Source organism: Sparus aurata, chromosome 1 (assembly GCF_900880675.1).
Source record: "Sparus aurata chromosome 1, fSpaAur1.1, whole genome shotgun sequence".
Taxonomy (NCBI): domain Eukaryota; kingdom Metazoa; phylum Chordata; class Actinopteri; order Spariformes; family Sparidae; genus Sparus; species Sparus aurata.
Window position 1 is genome coordinate 21,957,769 of NC_044187.1, and position 15,423 is coordinate 21,973,191.

Sequence of the window (15,423 nt, forward strand, 5' to 3'; positions counted from 1 at the left end):
GAGGTCGTCACACTTAACTAAACGCATGGAGGAGAAGCTTGTTCTGGCTGTTCCAAACAGAGACAGTTAAGCCCATTTGTTGGAGCAGATCCTCTAGACACTGAATATGGATGGTGAGTGTTGTGCTTTTATCACCCTACACATTATAAGTTTGTTGTCAGCTTGTTGTCAGCTGTGTGGTCAGCCCTCTGTTACAAAGGCTATTGTCCATTTCTGTCAGCGCCCAGTGCTTCATTCCAGCGCTCCCGAGTGCAGCTCCTGCGCCACATTCTGCCCGAAAGAAACACTAAACTGGACACGGGCCATAACTCAAACATCATCCCCTCCATCTGCCAATATGACAGTCAGGTCATGGATGTGTAATGTGAATTTGATATGACACTTATTGTAGAAATGTCAATATGGTATGTAGACCTGTGACACACATAAATCTGGATGTATGAGTGGTTTGCAGAAACATTAAGTGCCAACATTTTACCCTCATGACTTGGTTGCCAAAGCACTGGATACTTCTAAAGAGACAGTGGGGCATTTTCCAGCTGTTTTTTGGTGACAGCAGCAGGTTATTCATAACACGATCTTTTCCTAACATTAACCAAGTGTTTTTTGTGCCTAAATCCAACCAGAGCACAATCACAGCATTGTTATGTTAAATTGAAAACTGGACATAAAGAAACAAAGTTGCTTCATAAAGGAAGTTTCAACATATCTGTGGTTTTGCAGAAACACACACTGACGTCATGTATTCTGATTGGGTTGAATGTACGAGTTTTCACTGATAGTGCAGAGTGACTGGCTTCTGATCAGCAGCATGTTAACTACTGTTCTGATTCTGCTGCCGGTAAACTTTTTCCAGGCCAGACAGCTGTGTTCTCAAGGGAAAGTTATACTCGTCACTGCTCTCCTTAGGCAGTTCATGTGGAATCAAGCTCTTTAACTTTTCTCTCATGACTCAGGATTTCTCTTTTCCAACATTGTTAACTCACTGATTCTTCAGCCAAGCTGGAGATGATTATTCATGCACATCATTTCACATCACTTGATTGTTCATAAGTAATCAGTAATCATTCTGTAATGCAGCCGCTGACCCTGTTTCAGTAAAGGTTCAGAATTCAAGTTTTTCAAGCTCAACTGTTTACATCAGTGAATTACTGCAATCTGCGGGTCAACGAAAGCCTCTAATCAGGTCTTGTTGGTTATGCCCTAGGCCGAAGACAAATGCTGATTGCACATTTTGGAAGTGAGTAGTTCTGGACTGAAGCTTTGACAAGTTTTTTACAATAGATATACATTGCTGTTTATATCATATTGTTTAACTTCTTTTTATGAGCTTAATATAGTATTCAGCACCCGGTATGCCTCGGGATCACATCCATATAGGATGTGGATCATGACTTTCAATGGCAATGTTCTTCACCAAAGGAAGTACAGCAGGGTGTCATTTATGTGAAATGGTGAAAAGTAGGGGTGTGTGGGTCAGAATAGTGAATGTGTGTGTAACATTTCTGACTTTCATGCGGGAGACTGAACTTTCTGTCTGGTCAAAAACCTATAATTAATGATTGCCTTTTTATTATCTGTGACCATGATCCTTCCCAAACTATAACCAAGTGTTTTTAGTTGCCTAACCATAACCAAAACACTGACCACATACATATTTTATTTGCCATGACCCCAAATCAGTCTTTAAGCGTAACTACACAGTAGAGCAGTTGGCATGCACAAATATTGTAAAGGGCATGAATTAATAAATTATGGCATTGAAAACATTTTGGGACTTTGCAGAATCAGCCAGTACAGACATTCTTGTCAGAGGAAAAGGCTGAGTTATAACTGTGAGGCTGCAGAAAAGGTACAGTATTTAGAAGATTTGCCAGCAATATGCTGTGGGATATGATTCTATGATCATGTTTGTTTGTGTGTATGTATCTTCATGTCTGTATTTGGCCTTTTGATGGTTGATGAGATGTTTTGTTTCCTGTGGTCTATTAAACTTAGGGGAAGTCACAACAGCAACAGTAGAGGAAAGCATTCAGGGCACTAAAGCCAACAGCACATTAAACAGATATGTTCTCTTTCTGTATTTTAGATCGCCTGCATTGTCTGTTTTGCTTCTTCATCAGTTTTGGGGCGGTTAGTCATGCTGGATAGCTCGGCCTCAGGGCTGCTGACAGCTCATCAAAATAAGAGTCAGGTGGTGAAACCGACATTTACAGTGACTAAAGGGAGGAGAGGAACACTGTCAAACACTACACAAGACCACAGTGAGAATGTAATGTTTATTCTATACAGTAGCTTTCAGGGAACAGGTCACAAAGTGCTTAACAAGTAAAATCAAGTAAACCATCAGATTATAACAAATCAAAAAGAGTAAAAGTACAAGAGTGATTTAGCTAAATCAAACCTGTGAGTTATAACTAAAAATCCTGTTATTGCTTTATTTCCCTCCATACAGATACACATGATTTCCATGCAACAAAAACACTGGCAGAGTCTTAGTATTTCACAGAAATGTTAGAAAGGGAGGAAAAATACAATAAAAACGTCATCCAAGAGTTGAACTCACAAACAAACTGTTAAACCCTTTCATTAATATTTTTTCGACCCCAAACTGGTTTTGTGGAAAACTCTGTTGGCCAACTGGTCAATATGAAATCTATTTGGGAATGTTAATGGCCATCCAAAAAATAGAAAAAGGACAACCAGAGGTGCAAGACATATTCAAATCATTTACTGAGGTCAAAATACCATCCACACTATAAACATACTACTTTAGAAATTATCAGAAGCTCTATATTCAAATGTCTAGTTAAGTGAAAGTGAAAAAATATTAATATCATTATAATTTACTTATTTGTATGTAAGAAATGCTTTAATGCTGTAGTTGGTCAAGGTGGAACGTTTAACTGTACTTCATAGTGTCAGGCAGTTAAATCTGTATAACATTATAAGTTGCTACTTATATGTTTTGTGTGTACAATTTAAATCTGAGTAATTTACAAGTGACTAAACTGGTGTAACAAGTATAATAATTCGAAAAAGTATGAAGTAACATTACAAGGAAATACTCAAACTAAATAGCAGCACTTCAGAAGAGTCTGAAAGTTTCCCTGACTAAGTTTTTCACAACTTTAAAAATAACACTAAAACTACAATTTAAAGTCCCAACCAACACTGGGACACTTCTCCACAGCGTGCCGAGGTGGAGGTTTTTCTCCCGTGTCAGGGAATGTGGTTTTTATGAGCCCATCTTCTCATCTGTGCTTCGTTAACACTGGTTGTGTTCTCTTGTGGTGTCGGTTTATGTGGCTCTGATCTCTGGAGCTAACTGCTCCTTATTCAGTCAAGTCAACTATAAATCCTAAATTTCAAGCAGATCTCCGAATCTAGAGAAGAGTTGAGCCACATCATAGCTTAAGTAGCAGGTAATTGGATGAATTGGCGTCTGGGGAGTGTTTTAATGATGCACTCATTTGGGTGGCTTTATGTGCTTAACGATGCTAATGTGGCACACATCTGCCCGCTCACAGTAAAACACGTCCAATTTGATGACGAAATCAAGTGTAATGTGTTCGATGTAATCAAGAATTGAAACAAAGGTTGAGTAATGCTCTCTGTAGCCGTGTTTTTATCTCACGGTCAGGCAAATTTGAAGCAAACTTTTAAAATATCACAAAAAAGAAAAAACTAATAAGGTGCGTTTCTATCAACTGGTTTGGAGCGAATTAACTGAGCATAGTTCAGTCAGAAGTGAGTGGTTAAGGCTACCTTCTGCTGGCTGTAATTAACAGAGTAGAAAAAAATAGAGGACTCGAACCATAAACAAAACCAGTTGTCTGCCAACCACCAGTAAGCTTCAAAGAAGAAGAACAACCAGTTGCATTCATTTCTTCTTTTTCTCTTGCGGTGGAAACAGCTGATCAGTCATGTCAGTTAAATATTGGGTGTTTCTATTTCCCATTAAGAGCAGTAACCCTGTTTCAAAAAAAGGCAGAATAACCCCTTCAAGTGAGCACCACAAGTTTGCCTAATTTAGGTTTTCTCAAATTCCCTGTTCGCATCAGCCAAAATGCACATGAGAATATGTTGCTTATGATCATCCTCTCTCTATCTCACCGTCGCTCAGAGCGCCGCAGCACCTTTCATCTGCTTTGACAAACTGCTGCTGTGGTTTCTCAGGCTTTGTGTAAACACAGTAAAACACCGTCGGCTAACACATCTGGGGCAAGCAGCCAGTTAGCAGCAAAAAAACAACAAAAGAGCATGAACTGCCAAGGGGGACTTCAAATAAGCTCCCATCCAGCGGTGTTACACTGACCCAGTGCAGACAGCAGCTGATTTAAACTGACGACAAGCCTCATTCCCGACTTCGACTCCCTCGAAAAGTGCTTTCGTTTCACTCCCTGCAGCTGTAAGCACATTTTGAAGACAAAGTGTGTGTGGGGAGTGACGCCGGTCATTAATGACTGACGTTAAACAAGGGAGTGACACTATAATGGTGTCACAGGATCCTCGGTTTACATTAGCAGCACTCTAAGTAATCCCAATCTGTTTGGTGCCGCTTTAATGAGGAATTAATGTGAAGTACATTACATGCTGGTTGACAGACAGGCGACACACTCTTTAGGTGATGTCACCTCCTCTGCTAATGAACCCGTCAGAGACACATTAGAGAGGGAGAGGGAGACGTTCCCCACATTCTTCCTGCATAGTACGTTTATGTTCTTGACGCCATTGTTACGGTTAAGTTCCTGACCGCTAAGTCTTATCACTGGCAAACTAACAGATCTCTGTCTGAACACTGTGCTATAAATTGTATTGAATTGCAGCTGTTTTTCACAGCACAACTCACTCTTGACCACAGACCCGCACAGCCAGATCTACTATCTAGTTCTAGCTAATGTCGCTATTGACCATGTGCTTTGCTGAAGTCTTTCTATACAGGTCTTGCCATTCAGCAGCCATGTATGCCACAATCCTAAGCAGTTGTTTCAGGCTAACAAGAGGTCCAGGCCCCTATCTAAGACCTAGCCGTAACTTCACTTTCTGGTGTGGGCGGGCCATTACAACGCATTTTGACACGGAGCAAAAGAATGCGTATCTTGTCCCCCCTCTGGCAATTAGAGAACCAAAAGCAAAGATGTCTCTAAATCTGTGTGGTGGATAATTGAGTGTTTCTGTGAGAAAATATCCAGTGAGCCAATCCATGCTGAAGTCATAGATCCTAACGATGCGAGCCGTAAAGCTACCAATTCCCACTCCTCTGGATAAACAAACTGTGTTGTTCAGTCGTCCTCCTAGACAACTGGAGCCATTACCAGCCACCGCAGAAACCCAAGGCTTTCTCCTTATTAAAGATTGCCTTCATCCACGGCCGTTTTCATAAGCCCCTCTCCTCCATCCCTTCCTTGCTCGCTCCTCCAACCTCATTCTTTGTGGGTTTCGGGGGTTAGCGGGTGCGAGGCGTCACAGAAATTGAGGCCCACTCTCTCTCTCCATTTTTCTCTTTCTCGCACTCCCCCCTTTCTTTTTTCTTCCTCTCTCCTTCCTTCCTCCACTCCCTTTCTCGGGACTGGGCGTTCACGTTTTTTTAAATGGAGGGGGGAATTGCCAAAGCACATGTCAGAGAGAAACAATGAGGGAAGGTTGGTTTGAGAGAAAACACAGGAAGCCATGATGTATGGACTCCAACTGGCCTGTACCCTGTTGAGAGTGTGAGCCAGCCAGATGAGAGTTTGGTCTGTGGGTGCGGCCCGCCCTGCTTTCTACCCAGGGATGGAGTGATTTACCTCACACAGACAGAACACACACGAAAGCATTCACACAGACGCTCGCCATAACAATAACACACACATTGATACTCCAAATTCTCCATTTCCTTTTCGAATCTTCAACTGAGTTTGAAAGCAGCTCGGCATTAATGGTCCAGAAAATTCCTCCTTGTTCCTGAGTGTTTGCCAGTTTGAGTTTGACACGACAGAGATCTGCAGATAGTAAATGGAAACCTGCAGGGGATAGATAAGGAGCAGGAGTGCTTTGGGGGGGGGGGCACATAGACTCACAACAGTTTACAACCAGAGTGTGGGAGGACAGATGGACCCCTGTGGATGTAGATGAAGGAGGTCTTTGTTGATAATGGTGATGGACGATGTTCTTATGGAGTCCTAGATGGTATCTGTTTTAATACGGTCCTAAAGATGGGTCTGGGGGTTGACGGGCACAGCGCCACACTCCATTCATCAAGTGTGAGGAGGAGAAGAAAGAAGGACAGGGAGAGAAAACAGAAAGAGATACCAGTGTTTGAACACAACTTGTTTATGACGATGTCCTCCTCCTTACATGGGGCTTTCCACTGAAGGCCTTTCAACATGGCAACATGAAACACATGCTGGAAGAGGGAGTTGGGATGAGAACAAGAGTAATTATTGGCACGGTGGGAGTCATAGAGTCATGTGGGAGTGCAGTCTGCGTAACTGGCATGTCCTCCCGTTCTGCGGTTTCATGTGAATCATTAAGAAGAGTTGAGAGAAGAATTTCACCTCCGCTTCTCGCACATGGACTTTTTATTGTAGCTGTTGTACAAGCAGTTCACAGAAGGAACCTGCTAAAAGGACACATCATGTTTTTCATCGGCCTGCTGCTTCTGCTTGCACGCCTGGTATTGTGGCTCCTCATCAAGCATGTCTGCATATTGTACACAGATGGCAAAGACGACCTCTCGGATAGAGGCAACCCAAACCAAAAGGCACAAACTATTCATTTTCAGCGAGGGGAAAAACTTACATCAGCAAGAAAAGCTTCATGAAAAACGCTGCTTTCACAAAAGACATCTGGTGGAGGCTCTTCACGCTGCGCTGGATGAGCGTGATTGACAGCCCACCATCCTCTGTGTGCCACTGACATTTTGGCTTTTGCATCGCAGGATAGGTCAGGAGGGAGAGTTTAAGGTGGCAAGGTGCCAACAAGCAGGAAACATGATCCAAGACGGCATGCTGCTGGGCCAAATGTCTCTCCTTTTAGCGCTATGGGTGAAACAAAATCACGTTTCCAACGAATACGAACGTGGCCTGCATGGAGCACGAAGTCAAAAATATACCTGAACACATGAATAAATAATATTTAATAGGCTATATTAAAATGTCATATTTATGACCTGATAATGTTTTTACAGACTAAAAACAAACATCTACATGGCTTGAAGAAAAGGTGCAGAGTAAAAGTCACTTTTCATTCAAAACATTACCATGATTGTGAATCAATAATTAAAAAATGTTTGTCGGCTCCAAAATGATTGCTATGTTCATCTCTGTGTAACGATTCTGACAGTTGGTTCCAGCTTCTAACAAAATTTGTGAGACAATAGTATAACACTGTTGGTATCATGTTGTATTTCTGTTTCGTCAGCACCAGCAGTCTGAGGGGGCAGATAATTCAAACAACAGTAGCGTTGTGATGTGAGTGCAGTGGAAGGAGGGAGATGGAATGGAGCATTTAGTGGCTGAATGCACATCAATATGAAGATAATGAAGACAGAGGCCTGTGTTAATTTGTTGCTATCTAAGTAACTTTGCTACTGTTAGCAGGCCAGCTGAAGAATGTGACCCTACATCAGTGGACAAAACAGAAACACGTCATCATGCCAAACCGTGAAATTGTCAGCTTGTCACTGTCATGTTTGGCTTCGCCTGTCTGTGAAGACAAGAAGGTCTAATTCCATTTTCACGTGAGCAATAACAAACATGCAATGTCGCCAAAACTACTTCGTTAAGTTTAAGAAAAGATAACTTTGCTCGGAGGCGAGGCAAACCGTCAGTGTAATACACACTTTGGCGTGAGACTGGGCCCACACAGTGTATAACTGTCCAATGTGTTCTGATAACAGTTAGCCATAGCTGGGTGGGTAGCCGAAAAAGCTGTTCGTTAGTGTGTTTAGCGAACAGTGTATTCAGTCGGGCTCAAGCCCCGAGGAAGCTGCTTCGCCAATTCCACTCATTAGCTCGACAGTGTTATTACAATGTCACATGATGCACAGGAGACAAGCTTACATTGTGGAAGAATAAAAATAGTTTAGTGATTTGTTTCACAATCAGAATTTGATCCTTTTGGTCTGATAACATTTGTAAAGTCTAGACGAGCTGCATGATTTAGTCAAGTGAGGAGATGTCTAGACCAGAAGTTAAGTGGCTGTAACGCGAATTGGTCTATGGGCAACACGATGTGGAAGCTATGTGGAATATAACTTCATACCCAGGCGTCGAACTTTGGAGGCTTCATGCACCAATGAGCAGCTTTCATAGGAATGAACGTGGCCCCTCCTCAGACACCGTGACCACTTCTCATTATGTGTCCATGGTTTGGCTAGCTAGGAACACATTCCTGTCATTTCTCTGCAGATTTTACTCACACAAAAGCCAATGGACCCAACAGGAAAACTGGAAATGTGGTGAGGAAAATGGGAAATGTTACTCTGGTAAAATAAGGAAAATAGATAAATGATTATTTGCCAAAAGAAAAAAAGAACATGAAAAATTAAAAAAATTAGATAGTGATGCATAAATGAGAGTTATATTCAGGACTCATCTGTTAACTTTTAACTCCTCAAACCTGCAGCTAACTGAGAAGCTGTAGTTCCTGAGGTGAGGAAATGCCTCCAGGAAAGTGAAATGAATTCTTTCCATGAAGGGGATTTCCACACGCTGGTGGCTCACTATCAGACTTGTCCAAATTGTGTTTCTTTCATGTCAGTGGAATGTGTAGCTTACGCCCCTCCCCTTCCATCCACAGAGCCCCGACCATGAGAAACCCCATGTGTGGCATCAACTTTAATTAAAAAGCAGATTACTAAATGGATGTTGGTCAAATGACTGTGTGATTGTAGATCTGGCAGACGCTGTCTGTGGCTGAGCTTCCAGTAAAGATACAGTCATCGTCTTACTCATTTATTTTTTTCATTTGATGAATCTCATCTCGTTGTTTGTCTGCATTTACAATATCGTCTGTTAAAGCTCACCGTTTACTTATCTGTGTATTATGTTTAATTATCTGCTTTTTTCAGCAGCTGTTGTCAAATGTGATCTATAAATAAACTGACAAGACTTGACCTGACCAGCATCTGATTGATGTTTACGTGTGTGTGTGTGTGTGTGTGTGTGTGTACAGATTTATTTTAGTTTCTATGAAGTAATGTGACCAGGTGCTGCCTTCTAGACTCTAGAGAAAGGATGAGGTAAGTGTATAGGGATAATTAAAGGACCCTCTTTATATTTATGTGTATATGTGTGTGTGGCAGTGGGTTTGTCATTGCTCTGTCTGTCTACGTCTGGGTACTCTGTTAGATGTTTGCTGCGTGGGCGAGTGTTCGTGTCTTGGAATGCGTATGACTAAACCTGCAATATGCACCGGCTCGACACACCTGTCCACACCACGTCACCTCCTGAGGTGTCTGGATTTGGCTCAACTTTTTTAGTGAAGGGAACCTAAAGATAGTGTCTTCTCTATAAGATGATAAAGAGGTGATCAAAAAGCACACATGACTTAAAGTGCCTCCTGGTTCCGTGCGTTAAGTGTATGTATACATCATAGGTTTGACAGCACTTGTGTCTGTGTGCCCTTTTTGTGCATATCTGCGACCGTGTCAGCAGGAAACCCCGGAGTAATAACTCACACAGGGCAGTGACAGGAGCTGCTGCGATGCCCGGCGCAGATACACCATCCCTGGCTGAGGCGACGCCGCTGACAGCTGCCGCTTTTCCAGGAACAACCACACCAGACCGTTCAACTGCCACCTGCCAATTCTTTATCATCACCTCCCTGACCTTGTGTTAAAGTGTGTGTGTGTGTGTGTGTGTGTGTGTGTGTGTGTGTGTGTGTGTGTGTTTGTGTGTGTGTGTGTGGACACAAAGGGGAAGGGGTGCAACACGACCAGCGGCAGGAGATAAAGTGAAGTCAGTTTGAAGAATTGCATCACATGAAAGGTTGGAGAGAAAGTGTCGGTATGTTCGGTGGACGGTAGATGCGTGTGCTGTGCATGTGTGTGTGTCTGTTATAATTTCCATAATTAAATCCATGCAGACCATTAATCATTTCCACCGAAAGGGCACATTCTTACCACTATGACAGCCTGTGTAATGTTCATTTGCTTAACAAATTATCATCTCAGATGAAAGAAAGCTTTGGCTGTTCTCTGGCTCTCACCTCATGTAATATAATATCTCTTTTTCACTGGACACGTCTGGCCCGAAAGCACAATGTAATGAGACTTTGGTGCCAATTTGAACTTGATGACTTTTCCGGAGTTTGATTTGACCCAGTTGAGCCTCCCCTCGTCTCCTCTTCTCTTGCACGCTCTCTGATCCATTTCCCCATAAATCTGTCCCATCTTAATCCTCCTCCAGCCGGCTGCACAAACCCCCGAGATGTTAAAAAAGAATGAGGGCTTTGTTTGAGTTTGCTTAAGCGTTGCTTAAATCTTAAATCATCACAGCTCTCTTACAGCTTGGAGAGACTAATCTTCTCACATGTCTTCAACCGCAGCAGAGCTTTCGATGCAAACACCAACATCAGAGAGAGACCTAGATTAAATCTGAAGAGCAGAAGACAAAATCCTCCGCAGCGCGCTCGAGCTCTGCCACCACAGTTTTTATTTCAAGGCTGCAAAACAAATTTGAGGAGGAGTTGTTTGCACGCAGAACATAAAACAAATGATTTTACACATGTTGGGATTCTACAAACCATTGCAGACTGATGCTTTTATTGTCTTTCAGTAGTTTTTTTAGACCTTAAAGCACAGGATTTAGAAATAAATTCATCACATTTAGACAATCAATGAGAGGAGAAACTATTTTAGAGCTGAGACGACCTGCGTACATCATGTGAATTAGGTGCACGTCGACACAAAATACATTATGTATAGGAATTTCCCCATATTAGGCTGTCAGAAATGATTTAGGTTGAGACTTCACATCACCTCTTAAAGGGTCAATTCTGGTTCACCCAAATTACAAACCAAATTTTCTCACTAAAGTGTTGTGGTATGATTTTGGACTGATTTGCGACTTCGGGATCTGCCTCGGTGTTTGCTGCCAGTTTTTCTCCTCAGATGCATGGAAGTGAATTAGTGGCGCTCGCAGCCTTGAAGTGGCATTTTGAGATTTCAACAGCAACGTTTCTTTCCAGAGTCGGTTCCCCATTTTTTTGGATCATCCACAGAAAGTTGTCAGGAATTTTCATTCGGAAAACTGTAGCAACGGATAAGTAATTTAAGTGAAAACTGCTCGGAGAGTTCATATCATCAGTACAGTCGTGTGCGTGTTTGTTTTCACAGTGTCACATTCGGGGCTAGATTAAACTGTAGACCAGTTATTTCTGGACTGCATGCCTGTTTGACATTGTGAACAGTCATGGACAGTGGTGTATGTTTACTCAAGTACCATACAAAGGTACACATTTAAGCTTCTTCTTGTACTTTACTTAAGTGTTTCCATTTGAAGCAGATTTATACTTCTCCTTTCAGAGGCAAATGTATTTTTTACCCCATTACACGGATCTGCCAGCTTTAGTTACCAGTTACTTTTCCGATTCCATTTTTTCACAACCCTCCAAAACCCATGTATCTCTAAATTTGGGTGATTTCTAACATGAATGTGAAGGATTAAAGGGTTTATAGGTTTAGAAAATCCTTCTACTTCTTCAGCTAAATAAACGTTTTAGAAACCTTCTGGGACGACCAAGGAAAAAAGGTGGAAACAGAAAACTTGACTTTTTAGAGATACAAACATATGATGATCTCATAGAATATGATGCATTGCTGTGGATTTAACTACCCAACAGTATTTGAAGTAGTTCAATAAGCTCAACCTGAAACATCTACAGCAGTAAAATGCAACATACACATTAATGCAGCAGTAATATTAAAGCTCCAGCACTATTTGACTGCAGAATGAAGACTTTTCATACTTATTGCTGAAAACCCCTTAATATTGAAACTGGTGAGCGATGACTTTTTTTGCTTTAACTTATCATTCTGTAGGTTAATACTTATCCTACTCACTTTTACTGTACTAGTTGGTGTGCTGGATTTATTTTTTATCTGTTTTACCGGCATTGTTTTTTTGACCTGTCACTATCCCCAGGTAACAGCTGGAATAACTCTGGAAACTCTACACTGCAAAAGTTAAAGAAACCAGCTGAAGGAGGAAGAAGAAGGTGTGTAATAGAAGCCGAGGTAAAACACAAGTGAACCGACGGACAGTCACCCGATGGAAAACCATGTTGTGTCATAGCCAGTTCGCACTTTTTTGGATTAGATTGTTCAATAACAAAACCTGACAACGCATTAACATTACAGTGTTTTACTTTGCCTTTTCATAGCACTGTGATCAGGGTTTATAGGTCAAATTAGGATTCTTTCCTGCTTTAGACAGAAGTCACTTTTACTTAAGTAAAGGATCTGAATACTTCTTCCACCACTGATTATGAAAAGATACCCATCCAAGTCTGGCCTACACACCACTGGCCTCCTGAGTTGTCTCTTATCATCCCTGCTGTGCACCAAAAGCTGAAAGCCCCGAGCTCCAAATAATAAGAGATCCCAGACAGGAGACGACCAACATGTACAACATGTACAACACATGCACACACAGACGAACACACACACTGGCGAGCGCGTAAAGAAAAATGCATCAACTAACAGATACACATACGGCATTATACCCTTTGAAAAACAACATAAACTGGTTACTTTACATCATTCAAATTAGATAATCGAACATGAATTATTTTTCCAATGGATTTTAATGTGTTCCAGAGGTCCATGTTGCCTTTTGAAGACACAGATAAATAATTTTACAACCTCAGAGCTGCTGTCACAAAGTCTAGGAAGAGAAAACTGGGGCAGTTAATATGCACACACACTGTTGGCTACCGCCATGTAATGGAAACCAATAAAGCAATATTTGAGACACACACAAGAAATAGGTTTCCATGCTGTCTTGGCCATTTCAGTCGGCAAGCAGCACCGATAACACTGTTTAGTCTGGCTATACTGTGGAATCATCCGTCTAAATCATTAGAAAAGAAAGATGTGCTTGTGTTTTGTTTTGGTCCCGAAGAAGATGAGGGATGGGTGTTCGGTGGAGAACGTGCAGGAGGAGGAAGAGAAACAGGGTGGAAATACGCCAGGAAAAGCAGAGTGGATGAACTGAATTTTGACGTGTCCAATACCAGGGTGACGATTTTCCTAGAAGTAGCAAAGGCATCAACCTCAAATTTAGCAACAACTTAAAATAGTCAGAAAGTCAGGAGCATGTCAACCCTGATGCCATACATAGAGTGTTTTTTTGTCTTCTGCAAGTTTAATTATTTTTTGAATACAGAATCGTACTGCCTTTAAAGGCAGGAAAGCAAAACTTCATTTAGAAGTTGAAAGGGAATCAACTTCTGACTAAATTAGAGTATAAATTCCTAAAGTACACTGTTTTACTCAATCTTTTGTTTCACTCTCTGCACTATTTGGGCCTAACTTAAAGGAAAAGAACACCTAATAAAGGAAAATGTGGCATTATCTACTCACTCCCATGCCAACGGAAAGTCAGGTAAGGTTTCTTAGTCCACAAACATTTTCTGGAACCTCACAGCAAAACAGTGTTGTGGCATTCTCCATAACAACTGATGCAGATGGGGACTTAAATGGTGGGTAGAAAAAGTACATTAAACAGCTCCCTACAGTTCATCCATCACTTTTCAGCTGAAATCTAAGCTGATAAGCTAAAAGCACCTCATCTTTAGTGGGGGCATTTGAAAATGTCTTTTTAAATCACTTGGATTTATGCCAGATGCACTGTATGGAGGGATTTTCTTTTTCTTTTAAGGTTTTATATCAAATTCAAATCTACTTCAGTTGTTTTGCTGCAAAGCTCCAGAAATGTTTTGTGAACTACAAAACTTGAAACCTGACTTTCTATTGGCTTTGAATTTTCCTTTAATACCCCTTTGTCTTAAAAACAATGGGCCTCATTCACCAATATCTTCTTAAGAATCTTCTTAGATTCTTTCTTAAGTTGTTCTTAAGAGGTTCCTTAAGAAAACCCTACGTCAGATTCACCAACGCGTTAGTAAGCCTCAGAATTGTTCGCAGCTGTGTTCTTACATTAATGAAAGCCGCAGGAGCAATGTATATGCCATTGTTTTGCGGGCCTTGGATGGAGAAATGCCACGTATAAATATGGTGGGGGGGTTGCTAATTGATGGCATGTTTCCAATTTACTTGATTTATCTTAAATCATTGGCACATTTAATTTATTTTAGAATTTAAATTCTTTGTAAATTACCAAAAATATGAAATGAATAAATAAATGAATAAATATGACATAATTATTACTGTAATATTGCATTTTATTGAACTACACAAGAGAAGAAAACACAACCATGCCAACATTTCGGCACTGAAATGTGCGTAAGAGTACTCCTGAGTGTTTGTAGGATTTGTTCTTGCCTAAGAAAAAATCCTAGATAAGAAAAAATTCATGAATGCCACAATCTTCGTAAAATCTTCGGAAGTGGGACTTAAGAACAAATTTGTTCGTAAGAACGGTTCATGAATGAGGCCCAATGTATCCTGACAGTTTGCAAAGTGCTCAAACATATTCTTCATTAGCCAGGGCTAAGTGGAGTGTGTGTACACACTGGCACACACCCGCAACTTTAAACACCTTTGTTTGAATGAAAATTTCCTCTAAATGTAATAACAAACTACTGTGAGCACACACGTCATTTTCTTAAGGATAACCACTCATTTTAAAAAACACTGTTGAAATAAAGACAATTTATAGCCACAATGAAAAGTTGTCTCATGTGGAGGGAAACAGAGTCCAGCTTGTCATGGAGTTAACACCTCTCAGTCCCCAGAGAGACATCGTACTCCGGTCGGGACTAAATGTTTCACAGAGGCCAGGTCTAGATCACGGAGGGTCAATTACAGTCACTGTTGGAGCCGTAAATCAACTCCATGAAACACACACACACACACACACACACACACACACACACACACACACACACACACACATATGCGCACACACACATGCACGCACACATGCCGGCAAGTCGTCAGGCAGAAAAATGAATACGCATTTGCACATGCAAACATGCATATACATGCAGATGTTTTAAGTTTATTCACATAGTGTATTGACCTCTCTCTCTCTCTCTCTCTCTCACTCTCTCTGTCTTCGCTCTTTGTGTCACACACACACACGTGAACACACAAACACGCACTCTTTGCCCCAGTGAATGTGATCTTTACCTGCTGTCAGCACATCAGAGCAAAGGCCCTGGAGTTGCTCTCCTTCCCCAAGGACACCTATCAATCACTCTGCTGCCATGACAACAGAAGAACGCCTCTGGTTGGTTCACATGATGATCTCA